The sequence below is a fragment of the Canis aureus genome, chromosome 25 (assembly GCF_053574225.1).
Source record: "Canis aureus isolate CA01 chromosome 25, VMU_Caureus_v.1.0, whole genome shotgun sequence".
Taxonomy (NCBI): Eukaryota; Metazoa; Chordata; class Mammalia; order Carnivora; family Canidae; genus Canis; species Canis aureus.
Genome location: NC_135635.1, coordinates 35,699,957 through 35,727,583, shown reverse-complemented (window position 1 = coordinate 35,727,583; position 27,627 = coordinate 35,699,957). Strand labels below are relative to the sequence as shown.

Below are 27,627 nucleotides of genomic sequence, written 5' to 3'. Positions count from 1 at the left end.
TTTTAAAATTCCCCTGGCTATTCGGGGTCTTTTCTGATTCCACACAAATCTTAAAATAATTTGTTCTAACTCTCTGAAGAAAGTCCATGGTATTTTGATAGGGATTGCATTAAACGTGTATATTGCCCTGGGTAACATTGACATTTTCACAATATTAATTCTGCCAATCCATGAGCATGGAATATTTTTCCATCTCTTTGTGTCTTCCTCAATTTCTTTCAGAAGTGTTCTATAGTTTTGAGGGTATAGATCCTTTACATCTTTGGTGAGGTTTATTCCTAGGTATCTTATGCTTTTGGGTGCAATTGTAAATGGGATTGACTCCTTAATTTCTCTTTCTTCAGTCTCATTGTTAGTGTATAGAAATGCCACTGACTTCTGGGCATTGATTTTGTATCCTGCCACGCTACCGAATTGCTGTATGAGTTCTAGCAATCTTGGGGTGGAGACTTTTGGGTTTTCTATGTAGAGTATCATGTCATCGGCGAAGAGGGAGAGTTTGACTTCTTCTTTGCCAATTTGAATGCCTTTAATGTCTTTTTGTTGTCTGATTGCTGAGGCTAGGACTTCCAGTACTATGTTGAACAGCAGTGGTGAGAGTGGACATCCCTGTCTTGTTCCTGATCTTAGGGGAAAGGCTCCCAGTGCTTCCCCATTGAGAATGATATTTGCTGTGGGCTTTTCGTAGATGGCTTTTAAGATGTCGAGGAATGTTCCCTCTATCCCTACACTCTGAAGAGTTTTGATCAGGAATGGATGCTGTATTTTGTCAAATGCTTTCTCTGCATCCAATGAGAGGATCATATGGTTCTTGGTTTTTCTCTTGCTTATATGATGAATCACATTGATTGTTTTACGGGTGTTGAACCAGCCTTGTGTCCCAGGGATAAATCCTACTTGGTCATGGTGAATAATTTTCTTAATGTACTGTTGGATCCTATTGGCCAGTATCTTGTTGAGAATTTTTGCATCCATGTTCATCAGGGATATTGGTCTGTAATTCTCCTTTTTGGCGGGGTCTTTGTCTGGCTTTGGAATTAAGGTGATGCTGGCTTCATAGAACGAATTTGGAAGTACTCCATCTCTTTCTATCTTTCCAAACAGCTTTAGGAGAATAGGTATGATTTTTTCTTTAAACGTTTGATAAAATTCTCCTGGGAAGCCATCTGGCCCTGGACTCTTGTGTCTTGGGAGGTTTTTGATGACTGCTTCAATTTCCTCCCTGGTTATTGGCCTGTTCAGGTTTTCTATTTCTTCCTGTTCCAGTTTTGGTAGTTTGTGGCTTTCCAGGAATGCGTCCATTTCTTCTAGATTGCCTAATTTATTGGCGTATAGCTGTTCATAATATGTTTTTAAAATCGTTTGTATTTCCTTGGTGTTGGTAGTGATCTCTCCTTTCTCATTCATGATTTTATTAATTTGAGTCTTCTCTCTCTTCTTTTTAATAAGGCTGGCTAATGGTTTATCTATCTTATTAATTCTTTCAAAGAACCAACTCCTGGTTCTGTTGATCTGTTCCACAGTTCTTCTGGTCTCGATTTCGTTGAGTTCTGCTCGAATCTTTATTAACTCCCTTCTTCTCTTGGGTGTAGGATCTATTTGCTGTTTTTTCTCTAGCTCCTTTATGTGTAAGGTTAGCTTTTGTATTTGAGTTCTTTCCAGTTTTTGAATGGATGCTTGTATTGCGATGTATTTCCCCCTTAGGATTGCTTTTGCTGCATCCCAAAGATTTTGAACGGTTGTATCTTCATTCTCATTAGTTTCCATGAATCTTTTTAATTCTTCCTTAATTTCCTGGTTGACCCTTTTATCTTTTAGCAGGATGGTCCTTAACCTCCATGTGTTTGAGGTCCTTCCAAACTTCTTGTTGTGATTTAGTTCTAATTTCAAGGCATTATGGTCTGAGAATATGCAGGGGACAATCCCAATCTTTTGGTATCGGTTCAGACCCGATTTGTGACCCAATATGTGGTCTATTCTGGAGAAAGTTCCATGTGCGCTTGAGAAGAATGTGTATTCAGTTGAGTTTGGATGTAAAGTTCTGTAGATATCTGTGAAATCCATCTGGTCCAGTGTATCATTTAAAGCTCTCGTTTCTTTGGAGATGTTTTGCTTAGAAGACCTATCGAGTATAGAAAGAGCTAGATTGAAGTCACCAAGTATAAGTGTATTATTATCTAAGTATTTCTTCACTTTGGTTAATAATTGATTTATATATTTGGCAGCTCCCACATTCGGAGCATATATATTGAGGATTGTTAAGTCCTCTTGTTGAATAGATCCTTTAAGTATGAGATAGTGTCCCTCTTCATCTCTCACTACAGTCTTTGGGGTAAATTTTAGTTTATCTGATATAAGGATGGCTACCCCTGCTTTCTTTTGAGGACCATTCGAATGGTAAATGGTTCTCCAACCTTTTATTTTCAGGCTGTAGGTGTCCTTCTGTCTAAAATGAGTCTCTTGTAGACAGCAAATAGATGGGTCCTGCTTTTTTATCCAGTCTGAAACCCTGCGCCTTTTGATGGGGTCATTAAGCCCGTTCACGTTCAGAGTTACTATTGACAGATATGAGTTTAGTGTCATCATGATATCTATTCAGTCTTTGTTTTTGTGGACTGTTCCACTGAACTTCTTCTTAAAGGGGAATTTTAAGAGGCCCCCTTAAAATTTCTTGCAGAGCTGGTTTGGAGGTCACATATTCTTTTAGTTGCTGCCTGTCTTGGAAGCTCTTTATCTCTCCTTCCATTTTGAATGAGAGCCTTGCTGGATAAAGTATTCTTGGTTGCAGGTTCTTCTCATTTAGGACCCTGAATATATCCTGCCAGCCCTTTCTGGCCTGCCAGGTCTCTGTGGAGAGGTCTGCTGTTACCCTAATACTCCTCCCCATAAAAGTCAGGGATTTCTTGTCTCTTGCTGCTTTAAGGATCTTCTCTTTATCTTTGGAATTTGCAAGCTTCACAATTAAATGTCGAGGTGTTGAACGGTTTTTATTGATTTTAGGGGGGGATCTCTCTATTTCCTGGATCTGAATGCCTGTTTCCCTTCCCAGATTAGGAAAGTTTTCAGCTAGAATTTGTTCAAATACATATTCTGGCCCTCTGTCCCTTTCGGCGCCCTCGGGAACCCCAATTAAACGTAGGTTTTTCTTCCTCAGGCTGTCGTTTATTTCCCTTAATCTATCTTCATGGTCTTTTAATTGTTTGTCTCTTTTTTCCTCAGTTTCCCTCTTTGCTATCAACTTGTCTTCTAGGTCACTCACTCGTTCTCCACCTCGTTAACCCTCGTCGTTAGGACTTCTAGTTTGGATTGCATCTCATTCAATTGATTTTTAATTTCTGCCTGATTAGCTCTAAATTCTGCAGTCATGAAGTCTCTTGAGTCCTTTATACTTTTTTCTAGAGCCACCAGTAGCTGTATAATAGTGCTTCTGAATTGGCTTTCTGACATTGAATTGTAATCCAGATTTTGTAACTCTGTGGGAGAGAGGACTGTTTCTGATTCTTTCTTTTGAGGTGAGGTTTTCCTTCTAGTCATTTTGCTCAGTGCAGAGTGGCCAAAAGCAAGTTGTATTGGGAAAAAGAGAAAAAGAGAGGAGAGAAAGAAGGAAAGAAAAGAGAAAGAGAAAAAAAAAGGGGAAGAAAAAGAAAAAAAAACGAAAAAAAAAAAAAAAGAAGAAAAAGAGAAAGAAAAAGAAAGGAGAAAAAAGGGGGTGGGGGAAGGAAACAAATCAAAAAGCAAAACAAGACAAAAACAAAAACAAAAACAAAAGCAAACAAACAAAAAAAGAACCACCGGGGAGTATCTTCTGATTCTGTGTTCTTTAAGTCCCTTGGCTTCTCCTGGAAGTTGTCCGTCTAGCTGATCTTCTGGGGGAGGGGTTTGTTGTGCTGATTTTCAGGTGTTAGCAGTTGGGGGAGCTGCTGTGCCCCTGCCTGGTGCAGGGCTCAGTGGGGGTTGTTTACCCCGTGAGGCCGCAGGAGGAACAGCCCCAGTGGCGGGGCAGCTCTGGAAACCTGGAGTCAGCTCCGGCAGGAACTCCGAGCTCTCCGTCTGCAGGGCCTGGAGGCTCCTGGGCGGGGCCGCTGATCTGCTCAGCTCTGGGCAGGAGCGTCCTTGCTGTCCTGGGCCCTCCCGGCCTCTGCCTGTCCCGGGGGAGGCCGGATCCTGGGCTGTGTCCCGGCGCCCTGTGCTCCGGAGCCTGCGCTGGTGGATTCGCGCTCCGGGCCGCGCAGCCCCCTCCGCGGAGCCGCCCCCGAGCCCATCCGAGCTGCTCCTGGAACCGCGCAGCCCCCTCCGCACGGAGCCTCTTCCTCTGCCCGAGCCCCTCCGAGCTGCTCCCGGGGCCGCGCAGCCCCCTCCGCGGAGCCGCCCCCGAGCCCCTCCGAGCTGCTCCGGTCCCGCCGTGCGCGCTGCAGCCCTTAGGGAGCTCGGCGCACTCTCCTGGGCGCGCAGTTGCTGTTACTGTCCCAGGGAACCCGAGGGCATCCTCGCCCTTCTGGGTCCTGCTCCACCTCCCTGCGAGCCCCTTTCCCCCGGGAAGGTCGGTGCAGCTCCTGCGTCTCCGGGACGGGGCTCTCCTGTCCTGGGGACACTCGCCCCGGCCTCAGCCCGGCTCCTCGCGGGGCCCCTCCCCCTTGGAGGCCTTTGTTCCTTTATTTCTTTTTCCCCGTCTTCCTACCTTGATAGATGTGCGAACTCTTCTCACTGTAGCATTCCAGCTGGTCTCTCTTTAAATCTCAGGCCGAATTCATAGATTTTCAGGATGATTTGAAGGTTTTCTAGGTAGTTTGGTGGAGACAGGTGATTTGGAGACCTTACTCTTCCGCCATCTTCAGATTTAGAAATATTTTTAATTGGGATTGTTATGTTGACATTTGTTTCTCATTCCTCATCATCAGCTCTTTAGGTTTTAATGCTCGAATTCAAAGGGACAATAAATGGAGGAATCAAGTCCTAAGTTCATGGAAATTATTGGACCTGATCTTTCATGTTCTTTGTGCAAGAAAGCCAACTTCTATTTAATTTTTTAACTCTGTCAGTTCCTTCCATGGAGGTTAGTTTGTTTTCACTTCCCTTCCAAGGTGCTCTGGAAAGGGCCATCCCCCACTACATGATTCTCTGGACCCTCTCTACAATGTCCACCTCCTCACTTGCAACATTTTTGCTAAGGGGATTTGATGTCATAAATTATCTTCACTTATTAATTCTCTATGAACTAAATTAATTCTAAATTAGATATTTTATAATAAGGTGGGTCTCTCCTTTGTCGACTCCTGACTTGGCACTACTTACTCATTCCTTTGGCTCTACTGAGAAATCAAAATGTTCCTCCTAAATCCTTCCCCTAAAAATAGTTCCTGTGTCATCAGGCAATTACATTTGCATTTTCTTAACTTTTCATTATTTGTCAGTCTTGTCACAATTAAGGAAGGCAGTGGAAGACCTGTTATCATTTGACCATTTAGTAATATAGAACACAATGAGATTAGTGATAAATCCTATTGAGGAAATGTTCTGGTTGAAGAACCCAATGAAAGACTGGAGGTTCTTCCTATGTAGCAGCAAACTCTTATTGCTCTTTAGGAACTCTAGAAGTGAAAAACTCCAAATTTCTCCAGAAGAAAGAAGAATGTAACTGTAATTTAAAGAAAAGTACCTCCTCTTCCTCCTCTCCTTATTTTTCTTCTCCTTCTTCTTTTGTCCTGATCTTTCTTCTTCCTGTTCTTCTCGTTCTTCTTGTTCTTCTTGTTCTTGTACTTGGTCTTCTCCTCAATTCTTCTTCTTCTTCTTTTCTTCTTTGTGATTCTGATGGCATTGAGCACAGCCCAGTAAAAGACAAATGAACAAGCTTGGTAAGTCTGATATGATAAAAAGTATGGTAAACTTTTGATGAGCAGACATTTTAGCAACTAGACTGTCTCTGTCATTATTTTTGCTTTCCTTTTCTGAGAGCAAACAGAGAACATGAAGTGACAGAATTAGATTAACATCTCAGCCCCAATTCCAAAAGAACTATAATGAGGAATAATTTACTCAGCTGATAATTTGTTTAACCCTGATCTCACTTCATTTGTGTTCTTTAAGTCTCTGGATCCATCTATTAATTTTTTATAATGTTCACTATTCTAATCACTAGGACAGATTAACATTTCTAAACTTCCTCTTACTACCTTCTGAGAACTGTGCCCTATTATTTTAGTTCTCTACTATTGAAAGTTTGCGGATCAATTTGTTTTATTTCAAATAGTATTTCTCATGAGTAATTGGATTAATCAATCAAAAGACTAGGGTTCTTGTTGATATAATGGTCATTTGGTCAATAAAAATAAACTTTTGAAAACTTAAATAACTTGATGAAATCATTGTTTGAAATATAATCTTAGAATCCAGGCATCTTCACTCCATGAGGTTTAAGTTGAAGATGTATTTCCAGAGAGGATACAAAAGAAATATGGGATGTAGCTTATAGCCCTCAAGGAACAGATTATCTTCACTGGAGGCTAAGGCTTGACTATATTTAGTAGAGTAGTGTGTAAAGAAGTACTACGTTCAACATTTTACTGCAAGACTATCTGATAGAAGTAAGTGACACGTATCTTATGGACCTGGAGTACTAAGGCAAGGATTAAGCTGTTAGAATAAAATAGAGATTAAGAGGGGCAAGGGGAAATGAGCAAAAATGGGGTCTATGTGCATGAAGGACTCTCCCATAGCTAGGCTTGCAACTATTATCCTATGTGTGCTATCAAAATAACTATGAAGAGAGAAATGATTGGAACAAAATGATAATAACTCTTGTATCTTATTTGAACCTCTTTATCCTTATGAATTCCATTATTTTAAAATGTGGTATTTCTTTTTTACATAGAAACTATATCACAATTTAAAAGTTGGTTTACTGTATAAGGTAACCTCAGGTGTTGTTGCAAAATAACCAACTTACTTTTCAAATTATATGTGTAGGTCTCATCACACATTTTTTGATACTACTTTACCTCCTATTTTTGTACATTGTATTGTCTCTTTGGCCTATATTTTGTTTTCACATTATGTATTTCTCAAAAAAACCTTCAAATAGAAAGTCAAGTTAAGAACGAAATAGACCATGAAAATTCTTGAAAATCCAATGCATCATACATAAAGCAGATAGTACAGAAGCAGTTCAAACAATGACCACAGAGTGGCATTCTAGCATCATGCATGATGCAAGAGTCACACCTAGGTGCATCATTGAGGTAGAATGAAAACTAGCTCCATCTGTGACAGGATTTTCCCTCTAAGGAAGTCACCTGAGACACCAGGGTCTAAGCTTTATATTTGGCTGTGCAATTAGATTTTCCCTGACTCATATCTAATTATATTCTTCCCTTGGCAACTGCCTTTTTTCCCTAGTCAAACCTCCTTAATCCTCAGGCTAGCTGGGAATCAGCTCACTATTTAACTTCTTGAACAATTCTCATTCATTTCTAGAATCAACTCTGTCACTACTCCCCAACCAGTAGCAGTCCGGTTTCCAGTGCCAGCTCTCTACTAAGACTAGCTTTCAGTGAGCCTCAAAATGAGTTTGTATTTGACACTGTGGTTCATCGACTTCTTTTGGAAACTTTTTTCTATTCTGGTGTGGTGACATTACTGTTTTCTAAGTTTATCCTTGCTATTTGGTTGTTTCTAATTAATCTGTTTTACTAGCTCTTCCTCAGGCCCTTCCTGATACAGTTGATTCCTATGTAATCATTCCTAGGCTCAGGAGATGAAGCCACTGAAAGAGAGTTTGTTAGACTCACAAATACCAAGAGCAAGAGGTACCTCTTGCCATGGATGGCCACGTGGAGAAGCACTGAAGTGGGTCAGGGGCCAGAGGGGAAGGGCACCGTGGGCAAGAATCTGAGTGTGGTTAAAGTGGGAAGAAACAAAGGTAAGCAGGTTTAGGAGAGGCTAGTGTGAATGATTTCAGCTGGCTCTGGCACCTAAGGTCTGTCCCTAATTGTTGGGTACCTGGCCTTGGGGTGATTAGGTCAGGTGAATACTAGTCCTGAATGTGAGGGTCCAATAAAGGAAAAGGTGGCAGGTAGGGGCTCTCTGTTGGTTTACATTGAATAGTGTGTTCAGTGGGTGAATTATTTACTCTCTAGAGATTTACTGACCCTGGCAGGTACAGTCCCTCCAGGGCCAGCAAACCTATAGATGTCAAAGCACCAGAACACAGAAAATAAGACATTTGCTATTTATATACCCTTCCATTTTATTTCCCTGTGCAAGCTTCTGAAGGGTTGCATAAGAGAAAATGGATTAAAGCTCTTCTATGTTGATCATGTTAATGGATGCCTAATATAGACTTTGAAATTTTATCTGTAAGATTATTTACCAAGGGAGTTGCATAGTCTCCAACTATTTGAAAATATTTGAAAATGCTTGAAAATTTGTGAAAAAGATTGAATCTGGAGGTTGCTTAAAAAGGGACCTCGCTTTCAAAGCAACAGGATGAAATGTGATCTCTCAAAGTGCTAGTTTCGCTTGCTCTGTGTTTCCTCATGTTCTTCTCAATAAAACAGGAAAGAAGGTCATAGAGTAAACCAAGTGCTTTTGGCAAGGGAGCAGATTCATTTTGACCAATGGAGTCAACTGATCTTTCTAGACGTATGGCATTCAAAATACAGATAGCTTGACATACGAAGTTCTTGTCTGATTCCAATGGAATGAGTTAGAAATCCTTAAAATTTACTTTGTCTCTGAGGTACTGGTGGTTGTCGTGGATGGTGGAGAGAGCCTTGAATGTCAGATAGACGTATTCGCACACATGTTCGATGGTAGATAGTGTTTAACTTTTTTTCTATGTTCAGATCTCTTTTTCATTTAATTCTTTCATGTCTGCTAACTTTGGCACAATGGTCCTAAGAAGGACTCCCCATTTCCTCTGAAACACTATCCCTTTCAGCATAGGATTTATCTGCAGCTTCTTGGGGCTGCTTAAGGGAATGAAGAGCTACAGGAATGAGCAGAGCAGGAAGCTTGTATATCTTAGACAAATAAACCATACATTTGCAAGGAATCTGTAAGACAGAGGAGTGTGGGATACAATACATAAGGGGTGAAGAAGTGACTAGGAAGATAAAAACTACTCGAACACTGTTTATATAGACCACTCAGGCCCAAATTCCCTGTCTTTGATGAGAAGAATGTCTTCTTTCCTTCCAGTCCAGGGAGCGTATCTTTCACATCTTACAAAGCAAACATTGATTTTCAGAAAGAATACAGTCTGAATTTATATGGAAGGAGGGAATGTTTTTATCCCCACTTAGCCAGGTACTTTGCTAAGAGTGATCAGAAAATTCTTGTTACTTCTTGAATTTATGGCCAAAGAAAGGAGAAGACTTTTTGCCTCTGTTAATATTTTGCAGTTTGTTGGACACAAAGGATTGTACTACTTTGAGTCTCCAACTTTTAACAAACCCATGTCTGAGCACAGCTAATGATAAATTAATTTACTTTGTCCAGGAGTGTGTCTGAGTTTCCTGCAGCATCAGGAGAGGGAGAGACAGACACCATGATTCCTACCAAGATGCTACTGCTCTTGCCGTCAATGGCTTTGCTGGCCTTGGGGTCTGCTCAGGGCATCGATGACGGTAAGTTGGGGAGATAGAAGATCATGCAAGCATGCGGGTAAGATTCATAGAAAAGAGTAAGGTTGAATTGAGCTATCTCAGAGTTCAAGTGCTTGATACTCCAAGAATAGGTTCATCAAAGAGTAGAAAACTTTAGTTTCTATTTTCCACTGCCTGCAAATATCTCTCTGAAATCAGAGGCCTAAATGTCAAGTCAATATCTTCTTGGATTGAACTTTGCTATTTTTGGAAGCATGAATTTTCACTTATTCACTCTATTTGTGTGAAAATAATCATCTAAGTTGATTGAATATTCTAAAATTCATCTAGATATCTCACTTCCTTGTCATCAAACACAGGCCTATATACAAATATTACGAATTTGTATTACATTTTCTTTATCTCACAAAATTTAGAAAGTATTTAGGTCCTATTTATTCTCTCCATTGTATTATCTTTTTTTTTTTTAATACTTTTATGTCTGGTTAGGGAAACTTGTGGCAGGCATGCGTATATAGGAAATCTAGAAAGTCCTAGAAATGGGTACTTTCAGGCAATGTTGGAGAAATGTACATAATAAACCAGAAAGGTTAATTCTTTGTGGATCTGTGGCTCTTTTTAACAGAAAAGATGGATGGCATATGTTGAAGGTACCAAATATTCAGATATAAAGTCAAAATCCAGATGAGTATTTCAATGGCTACAAATAGCCAGATATTAGGACTCTTATCAGACAAATGATGAAAAATTGAAAAAAAAATGATACTTTCTTATTAAATGTTTTGTCATTGTATAGAAAGAGCCTAATTCGAAAACTTGGAATCTTAAAGACATGAAATGCCTGTGGAATCCTTGATTTAAAACTAAATCCTTAGTTTTAAAGCTGTTACCATCCGCTGAGACAAGGTTGTTCCTCAAAATACTAAAATGATAGTTACTGACTTTTCTGAAAGGCATAGATACTTTAAGAAGGATCTATAAAAGGTTATTAAGAAGTTATTTTGATAACATTATTTGAGATTCACTCTCTATGTTCAAGATTATCTTGCACATAACAATGATCACAGTCAAAAATGGGGCAAAAGAAGATATTACAGAGCTCAGAACAGGGGAGAAGAGAGGAGAGGCATACTGGGTATGCCAGGTGGTCTGGACCGTGGAGTGGGAAGGCCCAGGGGAAAGCAGAGTGAAAGGCAAGGCTAAATCTCTCCACATACTATTTGCAATAATCTAGAAACACTGAATAATCAGTAAGGTTGAAGTGAATCTAGGAAGATAGAGCTGGACATGTGGGTTAGTTTCATCATGTGAAGGGTGTTACAAATGGCAAAGTGAATTTGTTATTTAATCTATGAGCAACAGAGAGATTTTTGAAAAACAATGTGAGGCATGAATTTCTTTGTTAATCTGTCAACAATAAGGAGTAAGTGGCCTGAGAACTCAGGCTGTGTCTTTTCTGCTTGGTCTAGCAAAAGGTGAAATTATACTACTTGGGCATTCAATAAAGTCTGCATAGAAACCTGAGGAGAATGATAATAAGAGTGACAGCTGGGCAGCCCAGGTGGCTCAGCTGTTTAGCGCCGCCTTCAGCCCAGGGCATGATCCTGGAGACTCGGGATTGAGTCCCGCGTTGGGTTCCCTGCATGGAGCCTGCTTCTCCCTCTGCCTATGTCTCTGCCCCTCTCTCTCTCTCTCTCTCTCTCTGTGCGTGTCCCATGAATAAAAAAAGAGTAACAGCTAGGAGAATACAAAGAAATGGTTGAAAGAAGATGCAACAGATGGTAAAGGATTACTCTAAAATACTATTTAAAATTGTAGAACAGGCTGGCTGGCTCAGTTGGTAGAGCAAGTGACTCTTGATCTCAGAGTTGGGAGTTTGAGATCTGCACAGGGTTGTAGAGATTTCTAAAGAAAGAAAGAGAGAGAGATGGAGAGGGTTTGTGCTCCATTATACATACCAGAAATGTGCAAAAGGAAATACTAGAGGGTATACTGTACTGACACCTTTTTTGCCACAGATTTCACAATTTGTAGAAGGTGACAGATGATAGGGCAGGAAAGGTATTCTAGGATTGTTGGACCATTGTGAGGGCAAGGGATCTGATCATTTCTCCTCATTCAAAGGATCATGTCAAAATATCATACACAGGTATAGGTAGACACAGTGAACCTGAGTGGTGATTTTCCTCAGATATCAGAGATATCTGATGATTATAGATGATTTGATGTCTATCACAGCAAGTTTAGAATGGATGGCAATAGAGTAGAAGCAGAAGCATTAAAAGAGGCAAAATCAATGGCGAGTGGGCAAAGAAGGCCTGCTAAGCCAAGTACATGCACTGTCACAAAGCAGGGATCTCTCTGCCTCTTCTCTTCTGGGATCTAGGCCCAGGTCACTACCTAGTACCACAGAAACCAGTAATATCTTATTTCTAACTCCATTTAGGGTATTGTACTTTCATGCTTTTTCGTTGAAGTTTGTGGCTAAACTTTATTTTCACTTGTTCCTTAAGATCTGTGCTTTCCTGCCTATGTAGATGATGAATTGTTGAAAGAAAACCCCAAGGAATCACAAGTGAAACCTCAAGAAGAAAATGGAGATCAGAATGGCAAGGCGAGCAAAGATGAAGACAAACACATGGACAACAGAAGAAGCCTCATGACCATGGTGTCCAGGGAGACCAGGCCACTCTATTTAACATAAGTGGCCCACATCACCCACATTGCCCACATTGTCCTGGAGGCCAACAAGGTCCTCAGAGACTAGGTTGCCAAGGTGGTCCAGGTGGCCCACAGGGTCCAGCAGTTCAACAAGGCCCAGGTGGCTAACAACATCCAGAAGCCCAAGGTGGTCCAGGTGGCCCAAAGGGTCCAGCAGTCCAACAAGGCCCAGGTGGCCAACAATGTCCAGGAGTCCAAGGTGGTCCAGTTGGCCCACAACGTCCAGCATGCCAACAGGGCCCAGTTGGCCTACATCATCCAGGGACTCAAGGACATCCAGATGGTCCACAGAGCCTAGCAGGGCAACAGAGCTCAGGTGGCCAAGGTGGTCTAGTTGGCCAGCATGGCTACCGTGGTGTCCAGTGACAAGGAAACCAAATAAAGAGGGCCTCCTATGATTTACTAGGTATTAATTCTATTCATACTCAATAATGTGTGGGAATACTGTGTGGGAATAATGTGTGGGAATGCACACTGGCACAGCCACTATAAAAAACAGCATGGAGGTTCCTCAGAAAATTACAAATACAACTACAATGCAATCCAGCACTTCCCTTTTGGGTATTTATCCAAAGAAAATGAAAACACTATTTTGCAAAGATACATACACCCTAATGTTCACTGCGTCATTATTTACAAAGCCTAGCTATGGAAGGAGCTATCCTCATGGCCATGGATAGAGGAATGGACAAAGAAGACGTGGTGTGTATACACAATGGAGTATTATATAACACTAAAGAAGAAGGAAGTCTTGACCTTTGAGACAACACAGATGATTCTAGAGAGTACAATGCTGACTGAACTAAGTCAATCAGAGACAGGTAAATACCATACGATTTCAAAAGTATGTGAAATCCAAAAACCAAATTAAATGAGCCACAAAACAAAACAGACCTAATTATCCAGTGCCTGCCAGAAGGCAGGGGATGGAAGGATGGTCAAATAGGATTCAAAGCAATTGAAAATGTACAGGAGTATATTTATAAAATATAAGGTACAAGGATACAAGATATACGTATACATAAGATATACAAGATATACACATACAAGAACGTAGGAAAGCAGTTAATAATATGCAACCATTTTGTTTGCTGTAGATGGTAGCTCAATTTTTCTTGGTGAACCTTCACAATGCATAGAAATGCTGAATCACTATGGTGTACACTTGAAACTAATGTAATAATGTAGCTTCTATCCGGGACCCTAAGATCCTGACCTGACACTTAACCAACTGAACCACAAAAGCACTCCTATAAAAGTTATTCTTAATCTTCCTTTGAATATACAGTTAATACAAAAAAAAGTCCTTTCAATTTTCAAAAAATAGCTTTTCCCTCCATAACTAAACAGGGTTGAGCCTGTATTAAATGAGAAATCAAAATGCCCTTTTATCAAAGTCAAAGAATGTTTATAATGATATTCAACAATCCAAAATTTTCTACTGAAACGTCACTCCTTCCCATCAAAAATCAAAGGCAAGTTCATTCATAAGGGGCTGGGAGACTATTTATTATGCAAGAAAACTATGTGCCTGCACACTTTGAGACCCAACCACAATATTCTCTCACCTTCTCTCCTTCAACCACATCAAACTCTACAGTTTCTCCATCTCCTACACTCACAGGCATTTCCGTGGGTTATTCTTGATGCCAGTCTGTCAACAGAACTGAAAGTTGTAAATGAAGCAACATCAATAGTGGCCACAGATTTCATCGCTCCAGTTTATTGCCTGTATTATTACTTTTTTACATTATCATTCTCCCACTAACCTGGATCTCCAAAACAATAACAAAATAAACAAAAAACACTGTAAATCTGTGTTCCACTTCATTTTCTTGATTCACACTACCTTTGATAATTCTCCTTCGTAGGCAGACTAAACAGAATTTTGGTTACTTGATACTTCTGTTACAGCCTAATGATGGTATTGGATACTATTAGTTCCTTCAAATGATTCCGCATCTAAGATTCTTTTTTTAAAATTTTTATTTATTTATTTATGATAGTCTCACAGAGAGAGAGAGGCAGAGACACAGGCAGAGGGAGAAGCAGGCTCCATGCACCGGGAGCCCGACGTGGGATTCGATCCCGGGTCTCCAGGATCGCGCCCTGGGCCAAAGGCAGGCGCCAAACCGCTGCGACTGTACCTCTATCACTGGTAGGGCAGGGGCAATGCCTTGATGAAATCTTGCATAAACACACAAATACACCTTTCAGGTAGAGAGGTTTCTATAGACCAGAGAAACTGCTAACCTCAAGAAGAATTGTAACCTATGTGGAGGAGAGGAGGGATGATGAAGAATGGAGAAAAGGAATTTAAAAATGCCAGTGGGATAAATATTTCTGATGGGAATACACAAAATTACCTCAGAAATGAAACACTAGGGCAGCCTGGATGGCTCAGTGGTTTAACACCACCTTCATCCCAGGGTGTGATCCTAGAGACCTGGGATCGGGTCTCTAAAATAAATAAATAAATAAATAAACCGGGATCGAGTCCCACGTCGGGCTCCCTGCTGGAGCCTGCTTCTTCCTCTCTCTCTCTCTCTCATAAATAAATAAATAAATAAATAAATAAATAAATAAATAAAATATTTTTTTTTAAAGAAATCATTCTTGAAAAGAAAAAAAGAAGTGAAACACTACTGATAATCATAATGTGGCCTCTTAAAAAAAAAAAATAATGTGGCCTCTTCCATCCTGCCCTCCATTTTAAGGATAAGTTAATACGAGGGTGGTAAGTGATTTACCTGGAGACCTAAAGGCTTCAATCATTGAGTAGCATCTCAAAAAAATAAGCTAATAATGACAGGAGATTTCCACCCTATACAATACTGCAGTCTCAATCAAGTGTTAAAGGAGTCAAAGTTTTGAGGATCTACCTCCCGGAGTCAGTAGAGAAGTTTACAAAATATTTTATGTGACTTTTGGGACAGAAAGATCAAAGTTACTCTTATAATTTGCAGTCTTTTTTTTTAATTTGCAGTCTTATTTCAGGAGCTATGTACAATATACCTAAATGGAATTAGAGGAGGGATGAAACAAAATTTCAAAGCAGCCACTAAAATTTAAGCACTCAGAAGGCCAGGGAGGTGCTCCCCTACCTACCTGGCAAACAGTCTGTTTGCTCTCACACCCTTCAGTGGTAAGAGGAAGAAATAATGGAACAGAAGCCTCAGAGCGTGACTCAGCACATCCTTCCCTGGCTCCTTTAACTGCTCTTCCTCTCTCCTGGCCCCTAATCCACCTTCAACAAACTAATATCTCTGCTCTTATCTGCTCTATCGAACAAAGGTGTCACCAATGAGAATTCATCTGAGGTATTCACTCTAGAAGCTTCTCCTACTGTAAAATGTCGGTCTCCCTAGACTGAAATTCTACCAAATAGAAGTTTACACACTTCAGTTAGGGAAGTTTTCGTAGAAAGGTTCATAGTCTCTGCCAACTTCAGTTGATGGCAGTGGCTACCTGGACCAACTTGCTAGGAAGGAATCTGAGATGGCTGAGCTCAGCATGAAGGAGGAGAACCCTGCTGGTCAGTGATGTCAAGAACAGTGGGAATAGGGCCTAGTGGGGGCATTTCTGAGTAGATCTGACTTTCTAAGCGAATCAGTTGCACCCCTAGGCATCTATTTTATTCACGTGCTGTCACATCTCCATGCACTTTACAAATCTATTCATCTGTCTACAATCCACTTTCCCCTTCTGCACTTCTGAGAGTTTTCATTATTCCTTCAAGACTGAGCTCAAACTTTTCTATCTTTATGAAGTGTCCCCTAGCTTCTCCAAGGATCTTCTGAGATGAGCATATTGTGTGCCTCTGGAAATCTGATTCTTGGTCTCCCTCACCATACAGACTCTGCAGCAGCAGCAGAGTGACTAACTAGAGGCAAGAATCAAATGTGAGATGAGTAAATAAATGATTAGTCTCAAGAAAAGTCATAATCTAGGGGTGCCTGGGTGCCTCAGTTGGTGACGCCTATGTCCTCTGTTCAGGTTAGGATCTGCTGGAACTTTGACCAAGATATTGTCCTATGAGATCTCGGGATTCTGTTCTCTTGTTTGCAAAATGGGAAGGATAGTTACAATGACGATGACCATACTGGAGGGGATTTCATGAGTACGACACATGCTAACATGCCAATGGGATCCCACCCACATAGTAGGACTCTTCTACATGTTGGCCTGTGAGATCAGGTTTAAGATCATGTATAAGGTCTGATATCTGAACATGTTACCTGATACCTTACCTGTGAATGGGTCCTATATGTCTGATATCTGAACATGTTACCTGATAGTCTTCTCAACATCACTTTCCAGATGAAATCCAGTACACAGGATTTCATATTTGGTAAGTGGCGTGTAGGCTATAACTGTGGTTGGCCTGACAATAAATTTGGTAACGATTCCATTATACCAGTATCCTTCACAGACACATGACAATCTGGCCACATAGAGCTTGGCTTTTCATTTTCATTTTAGAAAACACATCCTTTTATTCTTTAAATTTGAATGAAATACTGTTATTTTTACTCCAAGTGCCTCAAGATGACAGACAATGAAGAAATATACAGGAGTGACTGGGTGGTTCAGTTGATTAGGCATCTGCCTTTGGCTCAGGTCATGATCCTGGCTTTTTGGAATGGAGCCTTGAGTTGGGCTCCTTGCTCAGGGGGGAGTCTGCTTCTCTCTCTACCTCTACCATTCCCCCCATCATGTTGACTTTCTCTCTCTCACTCTCTCTCAAATAAATAAATAAATAAATAAATAAATAAATAAAATCTTAAATAAAATCAAATTAAATTCCCTGTTCCATTAATGAGCTGGAAAGAAATGTGAGTGATCCTGGTATAAACCTTAACGTGGAATTTCTATAGAAATAAAACCATTATTTAATAGTGGTTGTGAAAATCATCTGTATTTTCCCATCCTAAAAAGTGAATGAAATCTTTTAAGCAACCCTTCTGTTATAAAGAAAATAGACAACATCTCATTTCTATAGCAATGAGGAAATTGGTTAGGAGGAAGGAAGCTAACCCTGTGTTAGTCAAATTGGTTGGTTTTGTTTTTGATTTTCTTTTTGCTTTCCCCAGTTCTCAAGTCTGGTGGAAGGATCATGGACTTTGACCAGAGCCACTAACTTTTGAATTCTGGCTCCATCACTTCCTCTCCATCCCCTTTGAGAATTTACTTAGTTTCTTCTCCCTGCCTACTTTCTTCTGCAAAATAAGGGTGAGGATGGTGAAGTCTCCTTTACTGTGAGGAAGGCAGGAAGTCTGGAGGGCAGTTGGTCCCACGGTGCGAGTCCTCCCCATCCTGCTGTGTGTGCAGCCTCCTTCTCTCAGCTCCTCTGGCCTGGGTGACGTCATCAGAACCAGGGAAGAGAAATCTGGACACATGAGCCATTGAAGAAACCTGCTTCTTAGAATTCAGCTTTGAATTTAGTTTCAGTTCAGGGCTTCTGCCGCCCTGTGGATGTTTTGGGTAGTGAAACAGTCTGAGAAAATAAAAGGGGGACTGCTGTCCCTGTAATCTTCCTGAGAGTCCCCTTGTGAGCATCGGAGGACTGAGCACAGGCAGCCTTCCAGTGTGGTCTGTGAGGTGGGATGTCTGTAGAGCTGGGTCAGGGAATGAAATCCTTAAAGCATCCATCCTCCTCTGTACACCTGGCTCTTCCTCAGTTTAGACTCAAATGCTCAATCTTAAGGAATCTGAATGTCAAAGCTGGCAGGAGTCAACCCAGAAAGGGAATTTTAGGCCTCCTGACTTCCAATTGAACACACTTCCCACTTACACAATTGGATAGGAGAAGCTTAGAGCTGCAGTTAGCTGACGGTTATTTTTCCTTTATATATTATTTTATGGGCTGCAGTTTGTTCATCAGTTAATTAATTTGCATTATGGCACTGTATTTACACGCTCTCTTCTAGTTATTTTTTGGGTGCTGTCAATTCCTTATGTTTCTAATCATTTTCTTGTCATTTGTGTGTGTGTATGTGCGTGTGTCTATCACTTTTGGGTAAAGGTTTAATGCCCTGTCCAAGTCGGCTGAAGATTCTTTACAAATTTTGACTTCTGTGGACTCCTCCTGCTTTCTGAAATACCCCTCCCCATCTCCCATGCCTGTAAATGCTATTTTTTTAAAGCATATTTCAAGATCTGCTACTTCTTTTGAGACTTTCAGGCCACCATGGCTGGGGCTATCTCCTTGGGGATTCTTAGCCCTGACATATGTTATTGAAACATGAATATTATCATTTCTTTAGCTTCTCTATACCCTCTTCGAAAGCAAAGACTAGGTCTTAATTGTGTTCCTATGAGCACTTGAATACCCAGCCTATAGACGATTAATACGTATTGCCTGATTCATTGGCATGTCCCAGCTGTCATTTCCCGTTTCATTCACATGAATGAATGCTTCCAAGCATTCCTTTCCTAGGAAGCAGGGAAAAGACCTCTGATCTGTTCAAGATGACTGCTTTTTGTTTCCACTGGTTTCCTGTCAGCCTGGGTCAATATTTGTGCGTATTTGTGTACAGGGCAGAGAAGTGAACCCGAGACAGTGGTAGAGAGCATGACTCTCCAGTAACTTCCAATTCCCAGCAGTTTTCCTATGAGTTGGGGATCTCTGTTCAAGTGCTTTCCCCTTAAGGATTTCTTTTTTGTTTCTTTGAGGCAACTGATGGTATCACTTTAAACTCTCAGGTGGAGGTTTGGAGAACTAAATGTGACAATATGTTTGAAGATTGATTGTTGGATATGAATCCTCAGTGGAGATTCCGTCCCTTTCTCCCCTCATTTCCAAGGGTCAAACCTATAGTTTACTGTTCCTTTTCCTAAGGAGAGAACTGGTGTGTTGTTGTTGCTTTAACATGTTTGTTTCTTTTTAGTTCTGCTCACAATGAGAGTGTAGCTTTATCTGTTCCACGTGCATGTGTGTGTGGAGGGGTTCATGCCCATGAATTATCATCCAGCTGAATAATGATTGTTCATTATTAGGGATCTTGAGTGATACTCAGTTTTGTGTCTGTTCTTTTTTCTCATGGGCTGTTATCTGGTTGGGCAGATTCCCTTAGGGTAGATCAAAATTTGAGGCTTTAGTTCCCTCTGTGGATTGATGCTTTCGTTTAATTTTGTTACATCTATGAGCATTTCCTTTGATATTGTACAGCTTGGGAATGCACTGAAAATAATTTTTTTTCATATCATACCTGGAACTCTAGTTGTTGGAATTGTAATGGTTGCTCTCCATGTGCACAGTGATGGCTCATTAATTTGTTTATTTCACAGAGCAGTTTTATTCTGATTTTTTACTGAGATTACACTGAGTTGATAGAAGAATTCAGGAAGCCTTCATATGTTTCCAATAACTTATTCTTGTCATTCTTCAATGTCATTTATCTTCCATTTTTTACATCTTGGTATGTCCTTTAGGAACTTTCATGGTTTTCTTTTCAGGGTTTTACAATTTAAGGTTTCATAATTGTTTTCTTCTCAAACTTACAATTTTGATTAGTTACTGCAATAGAAATAGATAACAGTTACATCGTACTTACTATGTGCCAGACATTAGTTCAAATCCTTAATAAGCTTTTACCTAGCAAGTCTGTTTACTAGCTGGAAGTTTCCTGTCACTGGATTTCTCTTGCATTGCCAGGAGGTGCAATTGTATCACGTTTGTTATTTGACTCTTTCCTTGGTTTCTTTTTCAATATCTGTGCCTATTTTTTGTTTAATCATTTTTAATTGCTTTCTTATTTGGTGCCTCCCTTGAAGGAAATTGATTTTTCCCTGTGTGTTTCGTTAACTTGATTGTAAACTTATCTTTGCATGTGAGAATTTGCCTTTTCCTGACTGTGGACACTTTTAATATTCACTGCTGCCTCCCTCCAAAGATGGAGTAGAGACAACAAAGTTGGAATCAAGCAGCATAGAATCATCCTGTTATTTCAACTAGTATTTTCTATTCCTTTTGAGTGTTGCCAGCCACCTGGAACCTAAAATGACTCTGAGACCCAGTTATTCATACTGGCTTCTTCAGTCTGGAAGCAGTTGCTGAACTGTGGACTGCTTGACTCTGTGTGTGTGAGTGTGTGTGCTTATGTGTGCGTGTGTGTTCAGAGGCCTGGTATCTGGGCCAACCTGCCTGACTGCTTACATTCCTTCTCTATGTTGTCACCCTACGGGTGTTCCTCGCTTCCTTTTCTTATTTACTTTCTTTAGTTCTAAGTTATAGAAATCTTTAAAAGTAATTTATAAATTTTTTCTGCTTTCCTTATGACATTCTTTCTTTTTTCTACTACCATTACGAATTTATTCCTTATTTTTTGTTCATTTTCTAAGATTCGTCGTGAAGTAAATTTTGTTGTTTTTCACATTCTGTTGCTAACCCATCTACTAATTATTAATACCACTTATTAATTGCTTTTCTCATTCCTAGCTATTTGTTATTGGCTCAACTGTTAGGAAACCACACTAACAATAGCAGTGGTGAAAGGATATTTGTATCCAGCAATCTCTGATGAATACATAGATCAGAGATGCTGGACTGAGTAAAACTGAATAATTATCAAAGGAGGGGAAAAGGACAAGGGAGAAGCAGAACCCCGGGAAACTGGAAACTCAATGTGGGGCTTCATCACAGGACCCTGGATCCTGACCTTAATGGAAGGCAGCCACTTTACTGCCTGAGCCATTCAACCACCACATATCCAGCATCTTTTACTGCGTTGTATCACTATATGTAAGACTAATTGTTTTTGTGAGAGAGAGAGAGAGAGAGAGAGCACAGTAGGGCCATAGTGTGAGGAGGGGCAGAAGGAGAAAGGGAGAGAGAAGCCTAAGCAGGATCCATGCGCAGCACGAAGCCCATTGTAGGTCTCGATCCAAAACCCTGAAATTTGACCTGAGCTGAAATCAAGAGTCAGACAGTCAACTTACTGAGCCACCAGGTACCCTGGACTAATTTTAAAGGTCCTTTGAATTTAGGTATAAGGTCAAAAGAAGAAACGAGAACCCTCCAAAAGTACAAATATACACACAGTACATAAGTATTGTCTAACCATTTGCAGTGCTAACTTAACCTAGATTCTAGACAATATAAAATGTGGCAAGAGAGCAGTGTTGAAGAAGAAAGATTCTGCTATCTCATGGAGCTTACATACCAGAAAAAAAAAGGCAAGTGATAAAAATATAATTATACTATGTGCCCTTGGCTGGCTCAATTGGAAGAGCAATCAACTCTTGAGCATCTGACTCTTGATTTTGTTAGCTCATGATCTCGGGGTTGTGAGTACAAGCCCCACATAGGGTGTAGAGATTACTTACAAATAAAATCTTTAATGATACGATCATACTAAAACAAAGTCAATAGAGTTGTACTAAGGCTTTAATGCTTGAAATCCTTTGGTAATGTACTACTCATGAAACTTAAATACTCAAGGTCAATTACAGTGACTAGAATGTTATTTTCCGAAATGCATATCTGGAAAATAACTGCCTTTATTTTTAAAGATTTATGTATTTATTTGAAAGAGAGAGTAAAGGAGTGGTGGGAAGGGCTGATGGAGAGGAAGGAAAGGAATCCCAAGCAGACTCCCCACTGAGCACAGAAACCAACATTGGCCTGGATCCCAATGCTCCTAGAACATGAGCTTAGATGAAATCCAGAGTCAGACTGTCACCAACTGAGCCACCCAGGCACCCTGATAAGTGCCTTTGAAAGTACTGAAAAAAGACATAAAGGTATATTCATGGTTTCTGTTAAAAGAGTCAAAAACAAAACCTTATCATTTTTATCTTTTGCTATTCAAGTGAGGGAAACCAAGTATCTACAGGAGAAAGTCAGCTCTTTGGACACATGTTCTCAATTGTGAAAGAAGGATAGGTCTTCTGTCTGATTTTGTTGTTGAAAGGTTCGGGAGTGAGATGGCTGAGATGCAATAAATATGCATCATTGTGTTCATGGGCTATAGGTAGAATGTTACCAAATGGCTGTGTTTTGAGTGCTTATGTCCCTTCAAATTCCTATCGCGAAACCCTAATCCCAAAGATGATGGTATTAGGACGTAGGGCCTCAAGGAGATGCTAAGGTCAAGAGGATGGTAGCTTTGAGAACAGGATCATTGCTTTTCTGAGAGATCCCTCTGAGGTCCCACCTCTTCCTCCCCCACTCACCATGCGAGCACACAGGGAGGGCTGGCAGTGTGCAATCACAAGAAGGCCTTTGCCCAACCATGCTGGCGCTCTGCTGCTGGACTTCCAGCTTCCAGAATTGTGAGAAGTAGATTGCCCAGCCTGTGGTATTTTGTTATGGGCACCTGAATGGCCTATGACAAATCAAAAATTAATACTTCCTGCTTATTTCTCAAAGATCACTGACTATAAAATTTCTTTCATTACTTGTGTTGTTCCTTTGAGTTTTATTCCCAGGTGACTCCATAAGAAATATCCTTTAGGTTAAGGATTTTAATATAGAAATATATATATATATATAAATAACATAATATATAAATAGTTTATATATAACTAGTATACAAATATATTATTACATTAATATTTAAAATTTAGAGTGGAAATTACAAGTATTGCCATTTGTGGAATCAATATAATTAGCAATTAATATATAAGTATTATCTACCATTTCAGATATATGCTGATTGCTCACCATATCCTAGGCACATTTCTAGGCATTTGGGGGCATATTAGTGAGGAGAAAAATGGGCCAGGATATCTGATTTGGGCTACTTTAAATAAGGCAACAGAAAATACCCTCTGTTCTCTACCTATACTCTCTGTGGGTAGAGATGAGGGAGGGGCAGGTCCCTGCCACTGGTGAAAGAACTGAGGGGAGAATAAAGACACTCGAGCTCCAATCAAGGCAAGCGACCACTGAAATATATCTCTTGTCTCGATGAGGTTTGTGGCCTGAGGTATTTTCACAGGACATCCTCCTTAGGGTGTGCACTGTGGGCTCACTGGCAGCCACGGATGTTCTCTCAGTGGTCACGTACATGCCAAGTATCACAGGGCCTCTCTATCTGCAGGCAAAGCATTCAGGGCACGTGGAGAGGATGGGTGACCTTTCCAGAGTCATGTGACAGAGTAATGGGAGTTGAAGCCAGTAGGAAGGAAAGAATTGTTAAAGAAGCATTGCTAGAAGAGTTGATTGAGGCCTTAGATGTCATTAAAAGAGTCACCGAGGATCCTTCCATTAGATTTTTGCCTTAAGGGTCTTCTCCGAGAAGATTGTTTGAAAAGAAGAGTGGACAAAAGAAAAGGACACTGCCGTGGAGCAGCCTCTAACACAGAATGCAGAAGCCAGGTCTGAACACAAGGTGAAAAATCATGGAGTGATACAAATACCCATGAACATCTTGTAATTGACTCAAGTGAAAGGACTTCACATGTGTCGTGTTTACAAATACACATAAGGACCTATCACTCTTTGTTACTCACTTTTCTTTGTAGCCTTACTCAACTCTTCAATCTTTGTCTCAGGAATATTAACAAATCCAGCACCAGTCACGTGTCTGACCACACATTGCTTTTCCCCTTTCTTTCTATATAAAACTCCTTCACATCAACTGCACCAATATCCTAGGTTTGCTAAAATACATTGACTCTCCTCAGATTGACCAGACTTAGTGTAAGTGATGGTCAATGTATATCCAATATTTTAACAAATTAAATGTGTGTATGAAAACTTTCTTTGTAACATTGGAAATCATCTGGGTGAGCAGTAGGTAGTGCAAGACTGTGCGATAAAATGGATTGGAAGTCTGGTGGTTTAAGTGAGGCCTCTGGCCCTCTTTATCTCTCTCCATATATCTCACAGAGGCTGAGCCCAAGAGGGACCCTCGAGTCCTTACCGACCTAGCCACATGATGGGGAGAAAATGATCAGTCTTCCTTAAGGGCACAAGGCCAGCTAGGATTTTCTCCAGGGAGCGCATGAACAAGAAAGTGTACTCTCATGGTATTGGCCAGATCATGCCCTGATATTTTTGTTGCTGAACAAAAAGATTAGTAAATCCCCTCCTCCCCCGAAAGGGAGCAGCAAGAGAGGTGGGCAGAGGGTGAGAGGAAGGACTGGAGACATAGGAGGAAGGACGCAAGTGTATTTAGCAGGGTAAACAAGCCTTTCTCTCCATAAACCCCATTACAAACCAACTGCGCTTACAGGGACTTAAGGAATCCAAGGCTTCCAATGGAAAACACCACCAAAGAAAAAAATGCCTCATATTATTACTTTTTCAAAGAGAAGTTCCCATGCCTTCTACAGTAGAATTAAAAAAAAAAAAAGATACTGCAGTCCAACCTCGTCTCCTCTGCAAAGTCAACTTCTGTGCATCTTATCCTAGCCATTCAAATTCTTAGTTGGATTCTACTTTCCTTTTGTTGTAATTGTGCTTGAGCCCTCTGTCACTTGAAAAATTATAGACCCTTGAATCACTAAAGTTGAAAAATAGCCCCTTATTGTCCAACAGCAGCATCTCATATGTTTTATTCCCTTAAGAACAAAAAAAAAATTGCACATTAAAAACTACAAAATGTCTCTGGACTTAAGTTTAGGATAAGCCCGGAGCAATAACATTTAATGAGCAAAAGCAATCTTCCCTCATTACTATTGCCAGTCACAGAAGTGGGAAAATGGAAAATGAAACAAAAAAGGAAAAAATACTGTTTTGAGCTTCAACTATCAAATTCTACCAGAAGTGCACAATCCACATATCATGAGCTAATTATCCACCGGAAGAAATCCCTCCTTTAAGAAGTTAGCAGAGATCTTATGCTTTCTCTATAGATTCTCTGTCAGAGAGCAGAATGCAAACCTTTAACTTTAAAACTTCAGGAACATTGTCTACAGTTTACTTCAGAAATTACTCTTTCCCATTACTTTATGAGAAGCCTCTGAATTTCCATTTCCTTGTTGTATCTCACAGTCCTAGCATCACAAATTAAGTGTGGTCTGAGTTCTTTCACAAGAATTTTTACAGATTTCTTTATTATTTTAGGGAGAGACAGAGAGAGAGAGCTCAGGAGCAAGAGGGAGGGGCAGAGGGAGAGAATCTCAAGCTGCTGAGCATAAAGCCCCACAGGGAGGTGGGATCTCATGACCCTAAGATCATTCCCTGAGCCAAAATCAGAAGTCAGATGCTTCACAGACTCAGGCCCCAGTGGCTCCTACAGGATTGTTTTAAACAGGACTCTCTTATGCGCAAAAGAACTCTAAACATCCTTACTCTTCATGAAGTTTTCTGCTTTGAATGATGTATGTCTTCATCCCCAGTAGGAGCCTCAAACCTCTCAGCCCTTTATTACTGTGTCTGTCACTGTTATTTCCTAGAGTGAAATTCTTTAGGCCCATGAATCCTGTCCCTGGAGGATGCTTCTTTCTTGAGCTCAAGGTTACTGCAGCTGGAGAATTACTCTTACTTTATGCTTTTAACCAACTTCTCTTTCTGTTGAAGAGTAACTTACACTCAGTCTAGTGCACAGATCCAAGTCTACAGCTTGATACCATTGTACATATGAACATTCTTGGTGACTGCCTCCTCAGTGAAGCTAAAGGACTTGTCAGTTGATTCTTGAAGCTCTTGATGTATGGGGAGCAAAGTCAGTGCCTCAAGGACTAGATGAGAAACAGGAGATCCCTTCCTATAAGCCCTTTCCTTTCACCAAGCATGCTTTTTTCTAGCTTCTGATGTTTCTCAGGCCTTGAGTGTATTGTACTCCTTCAGCAGCAGCAGAAATATACCTGTTCCAACTCCCGTCCTGAAGAACCAGACTGGATTTCCAGTGTTCTGCTTCCTTTCCTTTTTAAAAAAAGATATGCCTCTGTTCTTTTAAAGCTTATCTGACTTATTTATTTCATTTACATTTCCATGATGATTAATAAAGATGAGCATGCTTTCTGATGTTACTGGCCTTTGGATTTCCTTTTTCTGATGCATCTGTTCAGATCCTTTACCTTTTATTATATGGGTTTTTTCACTTTTATTGGTGTTTTGAATGAGTTTCTGTAACTTCAGGAGATGAGCTTTTCCCAAAGACTCACAAATATCTTCACTTTTTTGTTTTCTGATTAGCACTTTTGTCTCTGTCAATTAATGTTTTATGATTTCTAGTAACTCTGCACAACTTTTTGCTGTATTCAGAAACCAAAATTCTGTATACTATTCTTAAGGGCTGTGATGGACACTTAACCTTTTTTATCTGAATGAGAGAGAACAGTGTACAGGCTTTGTTTTTATTTATTTATTTATTTATTTATGATAGTCACAGAGAGAGAGAGAGAGAGAGAGGCAGAAGCAGGCTCCATGCACCGGGAGCCCGACGTGGGATTCGATCCCGGGTCTCCAGCATCGCGCCCTGGGCCAAAGGCAGGCGCCAAACCGCTGCGCCACCCAGGGATCCCCAGGCTTTGTATTCAAGGAAGCACTCAGGACAAAAGACCCCCAAAGGGCTATAGTAACACCTATTGCAAATTGTCATAAATATATAAGGTACACAGAAAGAAAGCTTTCTCGGGAGTCAAGACCCAGTTTTGACTTCTGAGTTTTCTCCCATAATGAGTAATATGAATTTGGAAGAATCATTAATACACTCTGAGTTTCACTTCACTGTCTTCACATTAAAATTAAATATAGGAAAAATATTCTCTGATATTCATTGTAACTTCAAATTATGATTAAATTTAGATTCATAAAGTTGATTTAGACATTTACGTTTTAAAGGAGAAAATGAAAGAACCACATCCTGTTGAGGATAACTGGTTTTATTTTGTTATAGACACATTCATCATATACATCAGAAAAAGTATTATTTTCTAAACATACCCCAAGTGGTAGAAATCAGTTTAGAAAACATGTGTTTGATTTTCCATGGGTAAAGCCCGCAGTTTGTTCTCAAATTTCCATACCAAAGGGTGTCCTTGGAGCAGTAACGTTTCAGGAGAGGGAAATTTGAGGATTCAGTTTGAAATGGAAGAGTCCCATTTCCACAAAAGTTCCCATTCCTACCACCCCAAAAGGCTGTTTCTTAGAGTGATGGGCTCTTTTAAATTGGCCTTGGATATACAGGGTATTAAGCAAGGCTGGTGATTTTCTCCTCCATCTATTTCTGGGTTTACTTCTACTATTGGGATGTTAAGTAAAGAGCACTTACAAGTTTCTAGACAAAGCTTTAAATAATTTTTTAATCAAATTGTGTCAGATTCAGGGAAAACCCTCACAGACCAATACTGAGTCTCTCTTTCAGAAACAGGAGGTGGGGCATGACTTGCTGGCTCAGTAGGGGAGTAT

The 27,627-nt window shown here is 40.3% G+C and overlaps 1 protein-coding gene across 1 annotated transcript in view; it reads left to right on the top strand.

The window, feature by feature from the left end:
* The window catches only part of LOC144297507 (uncharacterized), a 68,222-nt gene that overhangs the window by 27,694 nt on the left and 12,901 nt on the right, over nt 1-27,627 (top strand). The window contains exon 2 of the mRNA XM_077871788.1: nt 9,496-9,660. The gene's annotated coding sequence lies outside the window, so the exon portion shown is untranslated. The remainder of the gene's footprint in view (nt 1-9,495; nt 9,661-27,627) is intronic.